This window comes from Podarcis gaigeae, assembly GCF_964106915.1.
Source record: "Podarcis gaigeae genome assembly, chromosome: 6".
In the NCBI taxonomy this organism is placed as follows: Eukaryota; Metazoa; Chordata; class Lepidosauria; order Squamata; family Lacertidae; genus Podarcis; species Podarcis gaigeae.
This window is the reverse complement of record NC_139682.1, coordinates 25022886-25044159: the sequence shown is the minus strand read 5'-3', so window position 1 is coordinate 25044159 and position 21274 is coordinate 25022886. Positions and strand designations below refer to the sequence as shown.

The window sequence follows — 21274 nt, the reverse complement described above, 5'->3', positions numbered from 1 at the left end:
TTAGGGTGATGTTTGTTGTTTCCAAGTCCAAGAACTCTTCTTGTTGAGCCTAGGGCTTGTCAATCAGAATGTCGGCAGTTTGAATCCCCACGATGGGGTGAGCTTCCGTTGCTCGGTCCCTGTTCCTGCCCACCTAGCAGTTCGAAAGCACATCAAAGTGCAAGTAGATAAATAGGTACTGCTTCAGCGGGAAGGTAAACGGCATTTCCGTGCGCTGCTCTGGTTCGCCAGAAGCAGCTTTGTCATGCTGGCCACATGACCCGGAAGCTGCCTGCGGACAAACGCTGGCTCCCTTGGCCTATAGAGCAAGATGAGCGCGCAACCCCAGAGTCATCCGCGACTGGACCTAACGGTCAGAGGTACCTTTACCTTTACTGCTGTTTCCAAGCACTCTTCTTGTTGTGTGACTTTGTGGGTAGCTGAGTGTTTGTTTAGACCCAGAGTCAGAACCCAGTGGCTGAGAGGGAGGGTGTGTCCAAAGGAAAATGAATTGATATTGATTTGTATATATTAGTAGCGTTTTTATATGTCATTTTTGTATTTTTGTTAAAAAAAAGTAAGTTCTCTCATGTTGCTTCAGTTTTCTCTGCACTGCTTAGAGATGTTTCTAATATATTAAGCAGGATAGAAATTACACAATTAATCAATCACCTACTGGAGATACAGGACCACCTGTCCTCTTCTGCATCTAGCCCCTGTATTAGCCCATGAAGAATTAGCCCATGAAGCTTTTCATGGCATGAAGATAAATGAGAAGTTTAACCTGCTCGTTGCTGCAAAGTGAGTAGCTACAGAGCCAGATTCAAAAGTTGGCAACCCTGTTGGGAGATGTCTGAGGAGTATTATCTGCTCAGCCATGAAATATGTTGGGTCCTATTGCTTGGCACAGGATTACAAACCCATTAAGCTTCTCTGAGTTTCAACCTCCCCCTAAAAACACACCCTTGGACTGCAGCACATATGAAGGAGCAGACAGCACTGTCTTTAAAAAATAAATCTTAGGACTAGGGACATCTTGCTGCAAACAGATGCTATATGGAAGCTCCTCTGGAGTCTTACCTGCAAATGCAAAGGAGCAATTACTCTTAAGTCCTTGTGGTCTCTAGACCCCATTAACTCCCCCTTTCAAAACAGAAAAAAATGTGATACCCCAAAGCTAAACAGCTGTGGAAAAATAAAACTGCTGCAAAAGCAGGAAGCAGAGAAAATCAATGAAGATAACTTGCTTAAGGAGCCCAACCTGCTCTGCATAGCTCAGAGTACTTCTCCAGAGGAAGTGGTTTTGAGAGGGGAGAGTGTCTTTCATTCGAATTCTGCTGCTGTTGTTTACCTCCTCCCACCCTTTGCCACCATCAAAGGAAACTTTTTCAAGAGTGATTCTACGGAGCTGAGCAAAGCATGTCCTTGTGCTCCTGTGCCTTGCCTGGGCTATAGGCCAGGACTCTTTGATCCCTCTCATTTGGTTGTTGTTTCTTTATTATTTTGCTGACACCTTGAAGCCTTTGTTTTCTCTGCTCCCCCTTTGCTTTGTGCTGGTTTTGCAGTCATAAAGAGCTGTAACAACTTTGATGTTGTTAACCCTTGACTGATCTGCTTCTGTCTTACTCCTCTAAAAGGCCTAACCTTTGTTTCAGTGTGCTGTCAGGCATTTTGACTTCACTCTCTTTGTAAATGTGGGCCTTATTCTTTACTTTGGATGGCCTGAAAGCATGAAGTACTTCTTAGCTCATTTTCAAGGTTACCTCCCGGCTAAGTTGCGAAATTAGATACTTTATCTTCCCCCACAATGGCCCTTACAGGAACATGTGGGGGGCTGGTGCATTAAGTTTTTTATTTTTACATACTCTGAGGACAAAGAAGCAGGACTAAACATCCACACTTTGTGGGGTACCTGTAGTGCTCCAGAAATTGTTGGGCTCCAGCTCCCATTAGCTCCAGGCAACATGGTCAGGGGTGATGGGAACTGGAGTCCAACTACATATTTGGCAATGCAGTGGCACCTCGGTTTATGAACTTAATCCGTTCCGGAAGTCTGTTCTTAAACCAAATCCGTTCTTAAACCGAGGTGCACTTTCCCTAATGAGGCCTCCCACCGCCAGTGCCCTTCCACTGTTCGGATTCTGTTCTTAGACCAAGGTAAAGTTCTCAAACCAAGACACTATTTCTGGTTTTGCAGAGTTTGTAAATCAAATCATTCTTAAACCGGACTGTTCTTAAACCGAGGTACCACTGTATTGTTTTGCATAAATTTGCATATTAGGCAAAATTGCATATAATCAAATGCATATTAGAAGTTCACTGATGAATTGTCTTAAGACCTTTTGAAATAATTATTCACCAACATGTGGTAATGCGGAGAACTGAATTTGAGATTCGAAAAATAAGAAACTGAGGGGAAACAAAACTTAGAGATTCATCCACCTCTACCTCCAACCCTCCAGACTCTAGAGCAGATTTTCAGGGATCTGCAGGGGAAAGAATAAATGGCAAGAAAGGCCAATACAATTGTTTCCCATGAGTGGGACATTTTGTGAGCACCCATTCACAAGACCTCTGGATCCAATGCAACTCATTGCATACATGTCAGATTTTATTGTGGTCAGTATGAGCCCCAGAAAAATGGTATAAGAACTTTCCTGCTGTATTTTTAAAAATATGCTGTGATGTTTCAAGTGGCAGGTCCTGCCCACTAGCCAAGCCGAAGTTGAAGAGAATAGACAGGGCTTCTTATTTGTGTTGGGCAACAACCCTTTCTTCAAATATATTCCATTCAACTATAATATGAGTCCAAAATAGTAAATGCTCAGATCTTTTCCTGCCTGTTTTTCCTTGAAAATTCTGTTTTTAAAAGCTGAAAGGATACTTTTGCATTTCTTTTGTTAAAGTGTTTCACTGTGGTGAAAAAAATGCTCTAAGTGTCCATGTACCACTTGGATAGGATATGGGAAGGGGGGGGGGAGGGTGGAGGCCTTGATGATAAAATTGCTCTATAGCACAACAGAAACAATAAAAGTAGTGCTAGTAAAACTCCATCAAAAATTCAGGATTCTGTAAGTCTCCAACAAGTAATCAATGGACTGATATAAATCAGCTTTCGGCAGCTCTGAATTGCTCTCCTAAATAGCCCTGTTATTAGGTATTCATTTTACATTTCCAATAAGCTTCTACTCTGCAGTTAAAGCTGCCTCTACTCTCCCTAAAGGAAGGGAATTGAGGCTGTGTTGTTTGTGAGAAGGATTTGGAGTTGAGTTTCAAAAGCAGAGAGCCTTGGGACATTGTAAATCATATGCCAATTTTCTCCCAAAGAAATCAAGGATCTTTGCCACCTGGGCTCCAATTGATCACTGGAGCTAGGCTTTTAAACCCTCCAAAAAGTTCCAAGAGAACACATGGGCAGCTTGACTTTAATGCTAACTTATTAGCAAGTTTGTTAAGATCACAACACAACTAAGTGAGGGCCTAGCTCTCTCTGACACTTGTGATTATCAACAGGATGGTGTCACCAGGCTGTCATACTTTTTACCAGCTGCCTTATTGCCAGCACAATTTCTTCTTTCAACTGAAGGCATTAGTCCTCGAGAAGATCTGCCCAACTCATTCATGTCCATCCTTCCAATGCACCATGTGCCAAACACAACTATGTGGTGTTGTTTTTCTCAAAGCTTTTTGGAACGTCTTGGCCCTAGATTCTCTCTCTACCAGAACCCGGTTAAAACTATGATACTGATTGATGTGAAAGGTCCCAGAACTGGCAGGCGTGAGATATACAAACACAGAGCTGAAGGACATCCCACTTGTAATGTCTCTACAGGAGGACAAATGCTTGGAGTCTATTGTTGAAGAAGATTGCTTTTCATCAAGATGACAGGGTGCAGCTGCTTTGGCTTCTTGGAAGCTGTTCCATTTCCTCTTGGACACAAACTCCCCAGGGGGTTCCTGCACACCGATCTGACATCGATAGCTGTGCTGACTTAAGGCCAAGCAACATGCTTTCCAATTAATGGAGGTTCCCCCGCCCCATAATTATGACAAATGTGTCTGTCTATTGTCAGTGACATCAACGGAGCCAGAGCAGTAAGAACCAGTCCGGCAGGAGACTGTCATTGTTAGCCAGAGTGATGGATGAGAATGACTTCTGGGTAGTAGCTAGCTATATTGCAAGCTCAGTAGGGCTAGGGCTAGTGCAGAGCCTAGGGAAAGAGGGGTGAGTGAGGAGGGAGTGAGCCTGGCCTTTTTGTAGTTGAAGAGCTGACACCTAGACAAAAAGCAGAATCTGTCAGTTTGGGGTATGAGTAGGAACTACGATACATTTCCTATTCCTTTTTGATAAAGTGAGTTGATGCTTTATAGCAGTATTCCAGCTGCATGAACTGGAGGTTTCTATGGGTCTTTTTGTTAAACAAATGTTGGGCTGTGTTCATGCCCAATATACTTGAAGAATATACATGGCATTTGGCCCTTTAAAATGCTCACTGCTGCTGTATGCTTGCTTAGGTTGCTTAGACATGTGGTCACTCCCAGCTATCAACACAGCTTACAAGGAATAGCATGAGTTGGACAGCCCACAAGCATAGCTGTCCATGTGAAGGGATGTCCAGAGCAAAATAGCACGTGTCCTACTTTACACAATACTCTATTTGAACTCTGTTTGAGGGTCTGCCTAGACAAGGAAAGAGAGTAGGGTCCTTGAATTTGCTTGTCAACAGAATGGGTGGCGCTGCGGTCTAAATCACTGAGCCTCTTGGGACTGCCGGTCAAAGTTGGCAGTTCGAATCAGTGCAACGGGGTGAGCTCCCATTCTTCAGTCCCAGCTCCTGCCAACCTAGCAGTTTGAAAGCACACCAGTGCAAGTAGATAAATAAATACCACCGTGGTGGGAAGGTAAACGGCATTTCCGTGTGCCCTGGCTTCCATCACGGTGTTCCGTTGCACCAGTAGCGGTTTAGTCTTGCTGGCCACATGACTCGGAAAGCTGTCTGTGGACAAATGGCAGCTCCCTTGGCCTGAAAAGTGAGATGAGTTCCACACCCCATCGTCACTTTTGACTGGACTTAACTGTCCAAGGGTCCTTTACCTTTTTTACCTACTTGGAGAGCAAACTGAGCAGTCACACAAGTTACCTGATTACTTTTACATCTCACCATAGTGGGAATTTCTATTTAAGATACAGTAATTCTTTCAAAAAATGAGCTGATTAATAATAATAATAATAATAATAATAATAATAATAATAATTTATATCCCCACCCATGTGACTGGGTTTCCCCAGTCACTCTGGGCAGCTTCCAACAAAATATTAAAAATACAATAAAACATCAGACATTAAAAACTTCCCTAAACAGGACTGCCTTCAAATGTCTTCTAAAAGTCAGATAGTTGTTTATTTCCTTGACATCTGATGGGAGGGCGCTTCACAGGGTGGGCACCACTACTGAGAAGGCCCTCTTGCCTGGTTCACTGTAACTTCGCTTCTCACAGTGAGGGAACTGCCAGAAGGCCCTCAGAGCTGGACCTAAGTGTCCAGGCTGAACGATGGGGGTGGAGAAATACTGAATATAAATTAGAATATGCCACGTTTATGTAAATATGTGACTTCCCTTATCTTCTTTTTTGGTGTTGTATAGGTGGCCAGCCTTTCCCAGGAATATCTCTCACATATACTAAATAAGGACCACATGGGTATCTCACCTGTGGCTTTTCAAATTTTACTTGACTAGAACTCCCATCTTACCTGATGGCAGTTGGAGTCTTCATGAAAGCAACAACTGTAGGGCTACCGTTTAGATCCCTCTGCCTTCCATCATGGTTTATATATTTTAAAATCAATATTAAACTATTGATTGTCATATGAAGGACACACCACTTGGATAATGTTATAATAATCACCCAATTGCTGACAACGCACAAATAAAACAAAACCAGACCAAAAAGTTCACTCTAAGGCTGAATCTATGAACACTTTAGCATTTAAAGACTTTTAATAGTTAAAAAAAACACCAAACCACTATTTCTGACTTCCTGGTTTTGCCTGAGGAGAAGCAGGAAGTTCCATAAATCACAGAAAGATACTTCTGGCAAGATTACTAGGCTCCTTTTGCTTACGTTTGGCATTTGGATTGTCTGGAAAAGGTTCAGAGAAGAACCGGGAATTGTAACCTTCTCCAAGCCTAGTTTGAACTTTCAGCCACAAAAGGTTGAAACTGTAACTGCTATAAATGACTTGGAGGCCTCCTCTAGATCCTTTTCACCCACGTATGAAGAACAAAATATGAGTGGTTAATATTTGAGTTGAACATAGTACAGTACTCCTGAAACAGTCAAGAAGAAGGAGGGAGGGAAGGCGGCAGCGGTGGGAGGGGGGGGGGAGAACTAGCTAGACCCAAACAAAGCACAAACAGTTGTTGCAAGCTTCTTTAACATTCTGCCAACAAAACCCTTATCTGACCTGTATCACTTTCTGGTTTTTGCAAGGCTAATTAATTGTTTTCTAACAGAGTTCATTGTTTGTGCACCAATAGTCTCCTAGGCTGAGATTGGCAACTATCAAGTTTTTGAAATATATAGTGTAACGTAAGCAAAGTTTGTTCTAGAAAATGTTTTATTGAAATACATGAGTTTATCCTAACAAAACATTCTGAGTTAATCTAACACACACACACACACACACACACACAGAGAGAGAGAGAGAGAGAGAGAGAGAGAGAGAGGGGAGAGCCATATATATGAAAATGCTCTTTTGTTATGGAAAATGCCAAATCAAATGTGTCTTTCAAACGAGCATGTAGAAAGGATAGCGACATTGCTTTTTCACCTCTCATGCTGTCCTTCACTTATTGTTTTTAAAAAATGAAGTCAAGCTAGACTGTAACATCAATTTGAATTATATTTGTATCACTGGTTTTTGTTTCTGAATGATTAATGTTTTTTCCTGTTTGAAACCAAAGCCCCGGGTTCTAGTTTCAACATTTCCAAATTCAGTTTGAGAGCATTCCCCATGTTTTGGGTTTTAGAAGCCCACATTTTTTCATTACAATTCAGATTGGAAAGCAATGGTGCTTTCCAACTCTCCACGGGGTTCTGAACAGACTGCATGCATGGATTATGTGTGGATAGTTTAATCCAGAGGTGCGGAACCCTTTTCAGCCCGAGGGCAGCATTGTCCTGTGACCTTTCAGGAGTTGCATTATAGAGGTCAGTGGGACCAGAGGGAAAAGTAGACAGAGCAACAAATTTGACTCTTCTCTTTGTTCAGTAGCACTCCCATCTCTCATATAGAAAAACTGCATCAAAATTTCACTGGTTTGCTATTTAAACACACAAAGTGTGTGTGTGTGTGTGTGTGTGTGTGTGCATTTCAAGGATTTGCCATTTAAATGCTACTATTAAAACTGCAACCAATTCATCTTCCAGTCACATCTCCTCCTCTTCTAACTAGCAAAAATCAGGTTTCCCTCCCACTCTCCCTCCTGCTCTACACACAAACCACATCAAAATTTCAATGGTTTTAGTTGCTTCAAGTTACTTGTGCTTGTGGTGAAGTTTTGTGCTGTTTGCTTGCCTGCGATGGTTTCTGTGAAGTTCCCCGCTACTTCCTTGATTTGGAAGGGACTTGTGAGTGTCAGTGGGATCCAAAGTGGTGATGATCAGTGTGTCTTCCAAAGGTGACAGATGTCCAAGGAAGGAGGAAGACTGGCAAATAATGCTTCACAGCAGCCATTAAAAATATGGTAGGAGGTTGGTGGGCCTGTTCTGGTCTTCTGACTTCCTGTACCCTTTCCCAGTTTTAGTCACTAGGTGGTACTGGACTTAATTATTAGGTGGTACTGGAGTAATGATTTTCTTGTTATATTCCTTCTATAGGAAGACAATAACCCGCTCTGCATATCTGAAGTCATGACATAGGTTGCTTTTCTCCTCCTAGCAAAACTGAGTTCAAGTGCTACACCATGAACACAAAGTGTACATGAGAACCAAGGAACATAGGAAGCTGCCTTATACCAAATCAAGCCATTAATCTATCTAGCTCACCACTGGCTTTTCTGAGTTTCAGGCAGGAGTCTTTCCCAAGCCTACCTGGAGATGCTGGGATTTTGAACCTGGGTCCTTTTGCATATGCACAACAGATGCTCTACAATTGCAATTGGCATGAACTTGTTGAATGTTGAAGAGTGGGGGAGGCACCATCAGCGACGAAGTCTCAGCGTGAGGGTATTGGTGGTGGGATGATAATGAGGGGTCAGGGGAAGGAGAGAGAGCAGACAGGGAGGAGGAGGGATCGGAAGCTGCAGAGGTAACATGGTTTAGTGAGCAGGAAGAGACGGTGGCAGAGAGCAGTCCATAATCAGAGGCAGAAGTGGAGGCTGAAGAGGAGGGGGGCCCAGAGGCACAGATGAGGTAGGCTGCTGAAGAAGCCAGGGATTCTCCCCCTCTTGCTGTGACCAGCTCCCCCCCCCGTCACCCAGAACCCTCAAAGGTATGAAGACAGCAGAGTAGAGTCAGGCAAAATGAATGAACCTCAGATTGCTTGAAAAGGAACCAAAGGAGGAGGGCTGTGGGAAGGCAGGGAAATCCAGTCCTCACAACTGCCTTATTAGGGCAAGATCCACTGGGAATAGTTGTTGTGCTCACTAGGCCTGAGCTGTTTGTTTCTTTGAATAAAGAGTTAACTTTACTGACACCTTGTGGGTTATTGCTGACTTGCTCCTGACAGCAGCAATACAGTCCATCTCCAGAATTTCCAAAGTTACACATCCACCCATTTGAAAGGGGTTCAAAAGCATGCTGACTAAGCTGCAATCTTGAAGTATGGTGAAGAATTTAGAAGATTACTTTACCAGGGGCATGAATTGTCTACCCTAGATTTACTTGATCGACCTGATGTGCCACAAGTGGTTGTGTGAATCAGTCATTTCACTGGTACTAGCATAGCAACAACCCTCTCATAAGTAACACTGTACATAAAATTCTTGGCTAAGGAAGTAGACAGACAATAGGGTCTAGTACCTGTCACACCTTGACTTGTTGAGTGCTAACACAGCCTGGGGGATCCGAAAGCTGTCATTACAAGACATTAGCATGAGAAAAGGAGCACCCCTTCTGTTTTGGCATGTCATACCCCGGTGACAGGGAGCACAAATACAGTCAGGAGCATAGAACAGTGTGACTCAGTGTTGCCTTTGACAGTGTTGGGCACCAAGGCTGTCACTCTTTTGACATGGGCCCGCCCTCCCCACTACCCACGCTGGTGTTCGAAAAACAGCAGCTCGCCCACCACTTTCATTTCCACACAATGTGTCAATAATTACTTGTCAGGGCTTTTGCTCATAGACCCAGGAATGGTGAATAAATGCTCATTATGCTGGGGGAAGTGGGGAGGGGGGTAGAGAGAGTACTGTTGCAAGCTTTACTATAAATCTTGTGTTACAAATGCTCACAATAGGGGCTATTGACACAGCGGCAAACACTCGCATTAACTTGTAAAGTCATGCTGCCGTAAAGAGGGTTTGACAAACTAACTTGCAGCTGAGGAGTTTGTTGACCTGTTCATTGCCTGCCTTGCCAACCAAACTAGGCCCTGTCTGTAGTAAAATCCAGGAGGAGGTGGCTGCTGTTTAAACAGCCCTGTTGTCTCTCTGAGGCGACATCCTTATCCCCTGCTGCATAGGAACTTTGGAAATAATTCTTTGCAAAATGTAATGGTGTAACAAGAACAAAGTAGAGCAACAACTCAGGACTGGTCTTCAAACTTAAAATAGGAGTAGTGGAATACATAAACTCAAGATAGGCTTCTTCCTTTTTTAATGGAAGGGGCTGTCCTAGCAGAAATTTGGTGCTGAAATGGCCTTGGCAATCGCTTAATATCTGGCACTTATCTCATAAATTACAAGGTCACAATTCAGCACAGAGTAAAGCGGTCTTAAGCCTGTTCATTTTCTGCCCACAGGGTTGATGGTGGAAGTTCCCTCTCCAGGACTTCCCTGTGCTGCAGTGCCTCAGTGGCAACAAAGGTTCCCTATAATAACAGCAACTTATTGCTCTGGTGGTTGAGTTTGGAAATTGTTGGTTAAGGGAAAACATTTCACACACGTCAAGATTTTCTCAGGAACCGTGAGAACAAAAAATGAAAACAGAACAACTTTGGCAACAGAGACACATCCTGGCTTCCGAGGGTCAAACTGGACATAGCTTGGTCAGCTGTGACTGTTGTTCATGTGTCTTTTCCATTCACATATATAGAAGGCTTCAATGGGTCTAATTTTTTACATCAAAAGGGATATAAAGGTGAGGGGAACGGAACACATAACCTAGCACCTTAGAAGCCTCTGACACATCTCCCAAAGTACCTCTCACCCACCTGGCTCTTACACCTGAAAATAGTTGGGCTGGGAGAAAATATTGTGAAGTGATGTGCTGTGGAAAAATAAGAGCAAAGAGGGTTGAGCTTGTGTCATCTGAATCCTTTTGCCATAATATTCAATCTCCACATCCTGCTTTATGTGTAAATAAGGGTGTTGGAGAATTCCAACACAATCAGAAATGGGAATGAAAACTGGAATGGAATAAATCCAGTGACTGAATTGGCATTCACTGTTGTTGCTGCATTCAGTCTGTAAATGATATATAATTTATTATGGTCCCACCTCTACCATTGGCATTGTGTTTCCTTTGCATTGAAATGAATGGAGTGGAATAATACAATGACAATTTAAATTATGTAATTAATTAATTACACAAAGTACATAAGTTATGCAAGTTACATGCATTTGCCACAGCAGATAGCGAGACAAATAACATAGCTGTTGGTGGAAGATGAACTGCAGTGGAACAGAACCAGTTCCGCATGCAATAAACACAAGGTGGAATGGAAAACTTTGTGTTCGTACATCCTTATGTGTGAATGAGGAACTCTCATAATAAATGACAAACCTAACCATCTAGTTTGGCTCTCAGAGCCAACTTTCAGTTCTCCAGGATGACTAGGTGTCTGCATATCTGTTAATATATATATATATTATTAAAGTTTTTAAACATAAATGCAAAAATAAAAAACAGTATAACATATATCATAACATACTTTCGTAACTTCTTTGGACTCCCTCACACCTCCCGCTCCCACTTGCATCATTGTCAATTCTTGCCTGCAATTTATCATCTTGTTTACAATCTTGTATCACATTCATTTAACTCTAATCTGTTAATTCTCCAATAGGTTTATAATTTTTCCTCAACTTACTTGTCATCTTAGTTCCCTCTAATTTAGTGGTGCACAATTATTTATGATCTAGCATCCTTTCTTAACATTCAACCAAATTACAGTGTTTTTTTAAATAAATCTTAAATTTCTTCCAGTCTTCTTCAACCCTCTCCTCTCCCAGGTCTCGGATTCTGCCAGTCATCTCGGCCAGTTCCATATAGTCCATCAGTTGCATCTGCCACTCTTCCAGTGTGGGTAGATCTTGAGTTTTCCAGTTCTTAGCGATGAGTATCCTTGCTGCAGGACGCAGGTGGCGCTGTGGGTTAAAGCCTCAGCGCCTAGGACTTGCCGATCGAAAGGTCGGCGGTTCGAATCCCTGCGGCGGGGTGCGCTCCCGCTGCTTGGTCCCAGCGCCTGCCAACCTAGCAGTTCGAAAGCACCTCCGGGTGCAAGTAGATAAATAGGGACCGCTTACCAGCGGGAAGGTAAACGGCGTTTCCGTGTGCAGCTCTGGCTCGCCAGAGCAGCGATGTCACGCTGGCCACGTGACCCGGAAGTGTCTCCGGACAGCGCTGGCCCCTGGCCTCTTGAGTGAGATGGGCGCACAACCCCAGAGTCTGGCAAGACTGGCCCGTGCGGGCAGGGGTTCCTTTACCTTTACCTTTATCCTTGCTGCCCATATCTGTTAATATAACATTAACAGTTAAAGCCAAGATAAAACAAACTAAGTACAAAATATGACAGGAATGTGAGAAATTCAACAGCAGGGAACTACCAATAGGAACACCAAACCACAAATGCCAAATTCAGAGTCTCCAAAGCTGAAAAACACTGCCTTTGCCCTGCATCTAAAGATCTGCAGAAAGGGGGGTGGGAATGAACCTTCCTTAACACCTGCCCCACCACTGAGAAAACATGTCTTAGGTAGCCCTTTGCCATAACACTGATAAAAGAGGGACCTTGAGGAGGATCTCCAAGGAAACTTTCTGCTAAAACTTATTCCTTCATCTTTTATAAATAGGCTCCTAACATCACAATCCTGCATAATGCAAATGGGTGAGGAACCTCAGAGCTTTTGCTGTATGTTACTGGCTCTTGTATTTTTTATATAGGCATGCAGTCAATGACTGCACAGGGAGTAAAAGGAAAGAGTTGAGTGATTTGCAACATTTAGTATCCACTTCTGTTCTTTTATATAAACTTATTCTCTTTTGCCTATGGTTCTATTGCCTTTTCACAGTTCCTTGCTGTTGCCTTTTGCTTGTTTAACTCACGCTGATTTACTTTTTGATTGCCATTTTGTAGGTATTCCCCAATGTTTGTTTTAAACCCCATCCTATTTTCTGGCTTGTTTTCTTTTCCCCATTCACATTAAACACACACTCCCACCCTCCCCGCTTCAACTTTCATTCAGCCCAGCCAGTATAAACGTAGCAAATTTCACATTTCATGTTTGTCCTTAGCCAGTTTCCAATGCATTTCATTTTCCAGTGGTAATGTAATCCCTTAAACTCAAGCACTATTCATTAAATATATATATATATTGTTTAAATTGTAATTTTGGGTGCATATTCTGAATGTCCTTAAGTTTTGGAAACAGCTTATTTTAACAAAACCTAAACATTGGCCCCATATCACTGGATAATATTGCCTTAGCCAAGCCTAACACTGCTTGGCAAGTAAACCTCCCACTGTGTTGGCATAATAATGATTTATGTACAACATGCCATGGCTTAAACTATGATTGTGTAAACTTGTGTGGAAACCACAAGTTTAAATCACACACATTTACAAGGTATTTGTTTTTGTAAATGTTCATTTAAACCGAACAGCAACATTATCAGAGGCAATGCACTGAAGCCACATATTCACAACTGCTGCTCTCTTTACCAGAGCCAATTCTGTACCCAAGATGTTGCCAAGCCACATCTGGATTGGATCTGGAGTCAATCCATAGCTCTAATCCGTGTGTGCCATGTCCTGCCGTCTTTGCTGTTTCTTCCTCCAACTGGCATTTCTTATTGGAATGGCAACTAAAAAGTTTTATATAAATTGCCATTTTCCTGCTAACCATTTGCCAGTGAGAATCTTGGTTAGAAGTGGTGGACAAGTCTCCTCTTCTGCTCTTCTTTGTCCATACTTAATTAAGCAGAGGATTGTGGAATCCGGAATATCGACACATACATGTAGTTTATTTTCTGTGTTTTTATTTCAACAATTTGTATGCTGCTTAACCACAGTCATCTCAAAGTGGTGTATAGGAGACCCAATACAATGAGAACAAAAAGTTGTTGTTGCTGCTTAGTTGTGTCCGACTCTTCGTGACCCCATGGACCAGAGCATGCCAGCCACTCCTGTCTTCCACTGCCTCCTGCAGTTTGGTTAAACTCATGTTGGTAGCTTCAAGAACACTGTCCAACCATCTCGTCCTCTGTTGTCCCCTTCTCCTTGTGCTCTCCATCTTTCCCAACATCAGGTTCTTTTCCAGGGAGTCTTCTCTTCTCATGAGGTGGCCGAAGTATTGGAGCCTCAGCTTCAGGATCTGTCCTTCCAGTGAGCACTCAGTGCTGATTTAATAATAAGGTAACATTATAAAATTAGAGCGCCGTTAGAAAGGTTGCTGGAATAAAATGTTTTTACTAGTTTTTGTTAAGAGCTGCCCAGAGTGGATGGGGCAATCCAGCAAGATGGGCATCATCATCATCATCATCATCATCATCATCGTCATCATAAATGAATCTATGAAAAACAAGTTTAGTCAGCACAGGAAGTTTACCAGAGAGGGTCCTGTCTGACCTCAGCTAGAAGGGAGTTCTACAAAATTGGGTGCAGAATATTGACTGCATGGCCTCTTATAGAGATTAGCTGTGCATCTGAGCCATGGGGGCCACTAACAGTGACTCTCCCAAATACATCAGTATATCAGTATATTTAGCTGGGACAAGGAGTAGAAAATAGGGACTGTCCCTAGTAATAATGACATTTGCAGCTTATGGAATCTTATTTGCATGGAGACAAAATCATATTGTGAAAAGCATGTGGGCTGAGACTTGTTCAGAAGACCAACAAGGAGAAGTGAATGCAGCTGGTTCCCCATGAATGGCATCTTGGAAGTCTTGCTTGAAGGCTGTAGACAGAGAGGTCATCCTGACTGCGAGGATTTGAAAAGCAATGGGAAACGATAGGCTTACCATAATCACAAATGCTTCAAGGTGTTCCTTGAGCCTGTCAACAGTGTTAACTGCTGCTTTTCTTCACTGCAAACCGTTGGACATTTCCTGCAATGAGCAGTCATTTGTAAATGTTATGGCGAACAGAAACGGAAATGAAGACTCAATTTCCTACAAAGCTCAAATTCAGTTTAAACCATGGTGTGTCGCTTCCATTTATACAGCAGAGGTTAACATCATACGATATGTAATAGAAGTAAATCAACTTGATGGATAAATGAATACAGCATTCAGACTGCATTAATTAATTAAATGTTTGGGGTGGTCTTTAGCATTGTATCACACCATTATGGCATGCAGCATATCATTTATTACTAGAAGTGAACTCAAGAGTGGAGTTATTATTTGGGTATCTTTTATTAATATTTATTTAAAATATTTCTTGATCATTCTGTTTCCAGGATGATTTGCAACAATAAAATACATATAAAAAAACCAGTTATAGTAATAATCACAATTAAATCACATCAAATTTCATCCCACTGAATGTTAACCTTAAGTTTGGTATTAACTATTATTATTATTTACATTTATTTATTGCTTTCTACAAAAAAGGTCTCAAATTGACCCATAAAACACAAACAGCATAAACAACCAGGTAAAACCCAGATACGAAAATAAACAAGATCCAATAAGCAAAATCCCTGAAGTGTTTATTCAATAATACTATAAACAGAACAATTCTTTTTCATTCTATTTGAGCACCACAAAAAGTCTGAAAGCATACCAGTGTGTGATTCAGATAAACTACCCAAAGCCTGGGTCAACAGAACATCTTTACTTGCTACCTGAAAGCTGACTGTGATGGTGCCCAGTGTGTTTTTTCTGAGGAGAGTGTTCCACAAATGCTCTCCCCGGCAAATGATTGTGTGAACAAAAAGGTAAGGATGGGGGAGAAATTATATTCAGTTCACACTGAAAGGTGAACTTACCTGAATCATAGAATTGAAGGGACCCCAAGAGTCATCTAGCCCACCTCGCTTCAATGCGGGAATCTCAATTAAAACATCCATGGCAGATGACCAACCAACCTTTGCTTAAAAACCTCCAAGGAAGGAGAATTCACCACCTTCGAGGGAGTCCATTCCCCTGTTGAACAGCTCTTATTGTCAGAAAGTTCTTCCTGATGTTTAGTCAGAATCTCATTTCTTGTAACTTGAAGTCATTGATTCGAGTCCTTCCCTCCACAGATGGAGAAAACATCTTCCATGTGACAGCCCTTTCAATATTTGAACATGGCTATGCTATCTCCTCTCAGTCTCCCCTTATACAGCCTAAACATATCCAACTCTCTCAACCATTCCCCATAAGGCTTGATTTCCAGACCCTTGAAGACCTTGGCTGCCCTCCTCTGCACACGTTCCAACTTATCAATATCCTTCTTAATTGTGGTGCCCAGAACTGAACCCAGTACTCCAGGTATGGTTTGATCAAGGCAGAATAAAGCAGTACTATTACTGCCCTTGATCCAGGTTAGAATATCTGTTGTTGTTGTTGTTGTTGTTGTTGTTGTTGTTGTTGTTTTCTGCTGCATCACACTGTTGACTTATGTTAAGCTTGAGGTATACTACGACCCCTAGATCCTTTTGAGATTTATTACTGTCAAACCAGGTGTCCCCCATCTTATATTTGCGCAGCTGGTTCTTCCTGCCTATGTGCAGAACCTTACATTTGTCCCTACTGAAATTCATTATATTAGTTTTTGTCCAGGTCTCCAATCTGTTAAGGTCATTGTGAATCCTATTCCTGTCTGCTATGGCATTCTCTACCCTTCTCACTGTAGATTTGATGAGCATCCTCTCAATTCCTTCCTCCAAGTCATTTATAAATACATTGAACAACAACACAACCAGAACAGAACCATTAGTGAGCCCTCTTTGGGTTCAGCCAGTCAACCAACTACAAACCATGCTTTCCAAAAGAAGATGTGAACTAAAACACGCAAATCCTTTGAAATTTGCACTTCTCTGAATTTTGCAATACAGTTTTCCAGCCAAGTAAGGTGTAAAAAAATTGTGTATACTAGGGTAAAGTGTGCATATCATTTAGATAAGATACAAAAATGCATTATAAGGAAACCCTTACATCTTACATGGGAGTTTGGTTCCAAGGGCAACAATTATACACAAATATTAGGTATACCAAAATTGTGTTAACCTTGGAGCTACCCCATCACTAGCCAGCCTCCCTTCTATAAAGAGAGAGAGCATTCCTACCATGAGCAGAGCCAGCATGTTAAGCTGGCTTTGCCTGAGAAGCAAGGCTAAGAGCTTAAAAGGCCTTTTGTGCTGAGTAACCTCAAGCGGACACGGCACAAAGCCAGCTTTTAAGCTTTAGGCCTTGAATCCTGTGCAAAGTCTGCTGGGTTTACCCTACATGCAGCACAGTGGTGCTGGGAGTGGTTGGGATGCTCTAGGGAGATCATGCACAAAGTCAGGTTGCCCCACAAGATCTTGCAAGAGCATCCCCACTACTGCCATAGCCAACACACTATGTTTGTTTGTTTGTTTTTAACTAGGAAAGTAGCTGTTATTGACACCATTTCTGACTTGGTCTGCCCTATGCTAGGACTGCTTTTTAAATGAAGTGAGAGTGTATACCATGATCCTGTATGTTTATGCCATTTTGGCTGACTTTCCCTTGTCTACCTGAATTAGATGTTGTCAATCCAAATCACGCTGTGGGCCTGAACTGGAGAAGGGCTGCAAAAGGACGACAAAGCTGCTATCCTCCTGGGTTCAATTTCAGGAGTGTTCCTCCATTGACTTCACTGGGAATAAGTGCATGTTGCTGGGAGTAGAACTCTGCGGTTATATAAATGCATATTGTTAACAATAATGGACACATGTCTGAGAACTGGCAGAGTGAAAACATGTGGAAGCAGGGGGGCAGATCTGTAGTTCATCATGGATGGGTGAACTTGGCCCCAAGTTCCTAGATCTCCACGGTCATCAATCTTGTGCTGTTACATGTGAATAAAAACAGGAAGACTAAAGAACAAGATTGGGAGAGATGGGCTGGAGGAGAACCATAATCCCCTCTTAGTTTTCACCAGCATCAGCATCCTATGAGTCAGTGGCACATGACTGAGTCCTTGGAGTCCATCTGTGGAACCAGGACAATAAGCAGAACATGTTGTTGCCCTGAGAAGAGCATGCTTTCAGCATCTTTTCTGCCCTTATCTCTTCTTATTTATGGCTCCACTGGGAGAAGAATGACCTCCTATCTTTTTCCATGGTGGGTAGATTTTGTTTTGAAAAACACCCTCTTCAGAGCTGACTCCACAGCCAATCGTGGTCTAGTTTATAGAGTCTTAACTTGTCAGAACTACAGCCGAATATGCAATGCAGACTTGCTGTTGTTGTTTAATTTTGAAAGAGATTATGAGTCCCATAACCCTGAAAGAGTTGGTTAACCTCTCCATTGCTTGATATTTCATGTATTTTGTTCTGTGAACATATTTGTCCAAGTTAGTTCTAACCGCCATGGAAACAAAAACCACAAGTTTTTAAAGCACTGTCTTTGAGGCATGCCATTGATTTAAGGAGCTGTGTGTGTTTATAAGGTTATTTCGGAACAAGCTTTAGACTGAAGATTATATATATATATATATATATATATATATATATATATGTGTGTGTGTGTGTGTGTGTGTGTGTACAAAGGATTTGTGCAGAAATGTTTGCTTCCAGAATCATCAACTGGTGCAACTGGTGCAATGCTGACATAAAGTTTGTTGGTTTGGAGAGAAAGAAAGAGAGATATTTGCCTAGACAAAGAGGCTCTGGGAAGGTTTCTATAAGTATGCACAGATACCCCAAAGTAAAAGTTAACAAGAGAATACAGTGTGTGAACCCTTCACCCCCTCTCTCAGTTATTTCCTGTCTACTGTCACCCAGGAATACCAATCATTTCTGACCTGAGAAGGGGGTTAATTGAAAATATGTGTGGAGGGATGGGTAGCAGCACTGTGGCTTGTAAAGCCAGGGTTCCCAATAGTATGGGATGAGTCTTCTGAGCACAGTGGATCAGTGCACATTTTATTATGAGTGCACACAGGGCCGGGCCAGCCACTGAGTGGGTTGAGGATGCCATCTCAAGTGGCAGAAGCCCCCAAGGCAGCACTCCAGGTACTCTGCCTGCCTTGCCCCCCCCCACCAGTGGCAGAGCAGCAGCAGCAGCATTTTGGGTGAGATAGTGTCCATTTAAACTGCGGGAGGCAGTGGAAGACAGAAGTGCCTGGCGTGCTCTGGTCCATGGGGTCACGAAGAGTCGGACACGACTAAACGACTAAACAACAACAAAGTGTCCATTTGGGCTAATATCCAACTCGAAATCAGAATGATCTCACCAAAAATTGGCACCCATGGCAGCGGCACTTCTTAGAGGTTTTTTTTTTTTAAAAAAAAGTATTTGTGGAGTATGAATTGATTCAACAAATTAATATTTTTCTTTTTTCTTTTAAAAAAGGGCTTCTGCTTAAGAGGATTATTTTATTCCACTATGTAACTTTCCATTTTTTTGTTGTTAGTTGTTTTGCAGAAGGGAGTTCTATCTTGTCGGTGTCAGCTCTTATTCAAACTGTATGCAGCTAGGAAAAAGGCAGAGGTGATTATTCTGCACTTTGGGAACAATTGAGAGCAAATTGAAGCAAACCAAGATAATAGCTGGAACACATGGTGTTCCTTTCACCTGTGCTGCTCCATCGTCTCTCCCCCACCGCCAAATGGGACCCAAGAGCTTTGAAATCTCAATGCATTTTGCCTGATCAGACACTTCACGTACATATATAAATGCATGTGGTTCAGTTTGTGTTCCACACAAAAGCAGGCAAGGTAGAAATGTTTCATTTAATTAAAATTGATTTTAAAATTCCCTTGATCAATATCAAGTTAAAATTCATCCCTGCAGCAACAGGAATGGCAAATCTCTGATGGAGATTTTAAGGGTGGCACTTTTGGTGTTCAGGAGTGAATTCAAAGGTTGGATGGGCCCCTTTCCTTTGGTTCAAGGAACCATGCTGTTTGGTAGGATTGCCACCAAAATTGTGCCTCACACACAGTGTTATTCTGTAGGCTGTGCTGTTACGAGTAGAATTTCCTCATATTACCTAAGTATTCCAGGGTGGGCACTCTTTCAGGTAGCCTGGCTCTGAGTTGTTTAGGGCTTTATATGTTAACAACAAGAAATAACATTTGTGCCTAGCAAACCACAGCCCAGCATGGAGCTTCTTCCTTATGGTGTGATCCTACATCACTGTATATCTCAGTTATGTTGCCAGATGATTATATGGGTCTTTGCCACTTGACCAGCAGGATGTAGACCACAAGGAAGTGGCTCTGACAGTCTCTCTCTCTCTCTCTCTCTCTCTCTCTCTCTCTCTCTGTGTGTGTGTGTGTGTAGCTGACATAATTGATTAATCTAACTGATTATTCTGTTTTCACCTTCACTGATTGCAAATAATATATGAATAGGACATTTATTGGAAGGCTTTACCATCATTTGAAAGGCTTCTTGACTCATACCAGCCATACAATGCAGGCAAGATGTTATTCTAATCCTGAAATAACAAATGAATAATTTTGAGTTTTGGCAAAGGCTAATCTTTTTGCTTGCTCGGGATGTTGCATCAGCTTGATAACCGTACCAGGAACAGAAGAGGATCCACCTGACTCCCTTGACGTAATCTGGCAGAGAAGCTACAAATTCCTCGGGTAAGAAAGTGTTGCCATTACTCACAGTGCTGCACATTTTTATTAGGCCCAGCTAGAAGATATAACTGACACTCTTTTGATCATGAAGCTTCACAGTGTTGCCTGTTGGCCTGTCTCCTGTTCAGTCAAGCATGGATCCACTTCACCAAGGATTTGTTCATGAATTGCTGTCCTCCATGTTTTACATAACTTCCTTTTCTTTTTCTTATTTCAGTACAGCTGAATGCAATTTATGGGGAAAGAAAAAGTTACAAAGTGTTTGAATACAAAGTGTGGTTCTGATCACAGTTACCTTGCAAGATGCTGTTTTAACCTTTGCCACAGTCTCTGGGTTACAGAGGCTTCAGGTTACAGACGCTTCAGGTTACAGACTCTGCTGACCCAGAAATAGTACCTCGGGTTAATAACTTTGCTTCAGGATGAGAACAGAAATCATACAGCAGCGGCGCGGCAGCAGCGGGAGGCCCCATTAGCTAAAGTGGTACCTCAGGTTAAGAACAGTTTCAGGTTAAGAGCGGACTTCCAGAATGAATTAAGTTCTTAACCAGAGGTACCACTGTAAAATGTATTGGGTTTTTTAAAATTCATTCTTTTCTTTTTTCTTTTCTTTTCTTTTCTTTTTTCTTTTCTTTTTTCTTTTCTTTTCACCTTTCCAATGGGAAATGGCTAATGACTGCACACAAGGTTTTCACTTCATTCTACTTTAAATGTTGAAATAAGACATTTATGTGCCAGAACAGTGGCTAGGCTATGGGCCCAAGAACGCCATGCAGAATCAGTGGTAGACCACTCACTTTGTTTGTGCTGCATAGCTGTATATTTTATGGGGTTCTATTGTTGAACTTGTTTGTATTTCAATATACCTTTTTATTGTTACATATAGTGTGACGTTAACTTGTTCTAAGCTGCCCTGAGAAGTACATTGGTGGGCTTGGACTTTTTATATACATTAATTTTAAAAAGATTCCAAAAATGCATGAGTAGACATTTGGGCTAGCCTCCCTGATGTGCCTGGTGGATCTGCCATCAACATCTCTGTGTTACATGCTTGTGAAAACGAAGCTTAAGAGCTCACAGACAGAAGCATGTAGATATTTTCCACATAAAGGCGATCGTGTTTGGACCAGGGTCCAAAC

The 21274-nt window shown here is 42.1% G+C and overlaps 1 long non-coding RNA gene across 1 annotated transcript in view; it reads left to right on the top strand.

Moving 5' to 3' along the window:
- The window catches only part of LOC310848006, a 59377-nt gene that overhangs the window by 9323 nt on the left and 28780 nt on the right, over positions 1–21274 (top strand). The window lies entirely within an intron of this gene.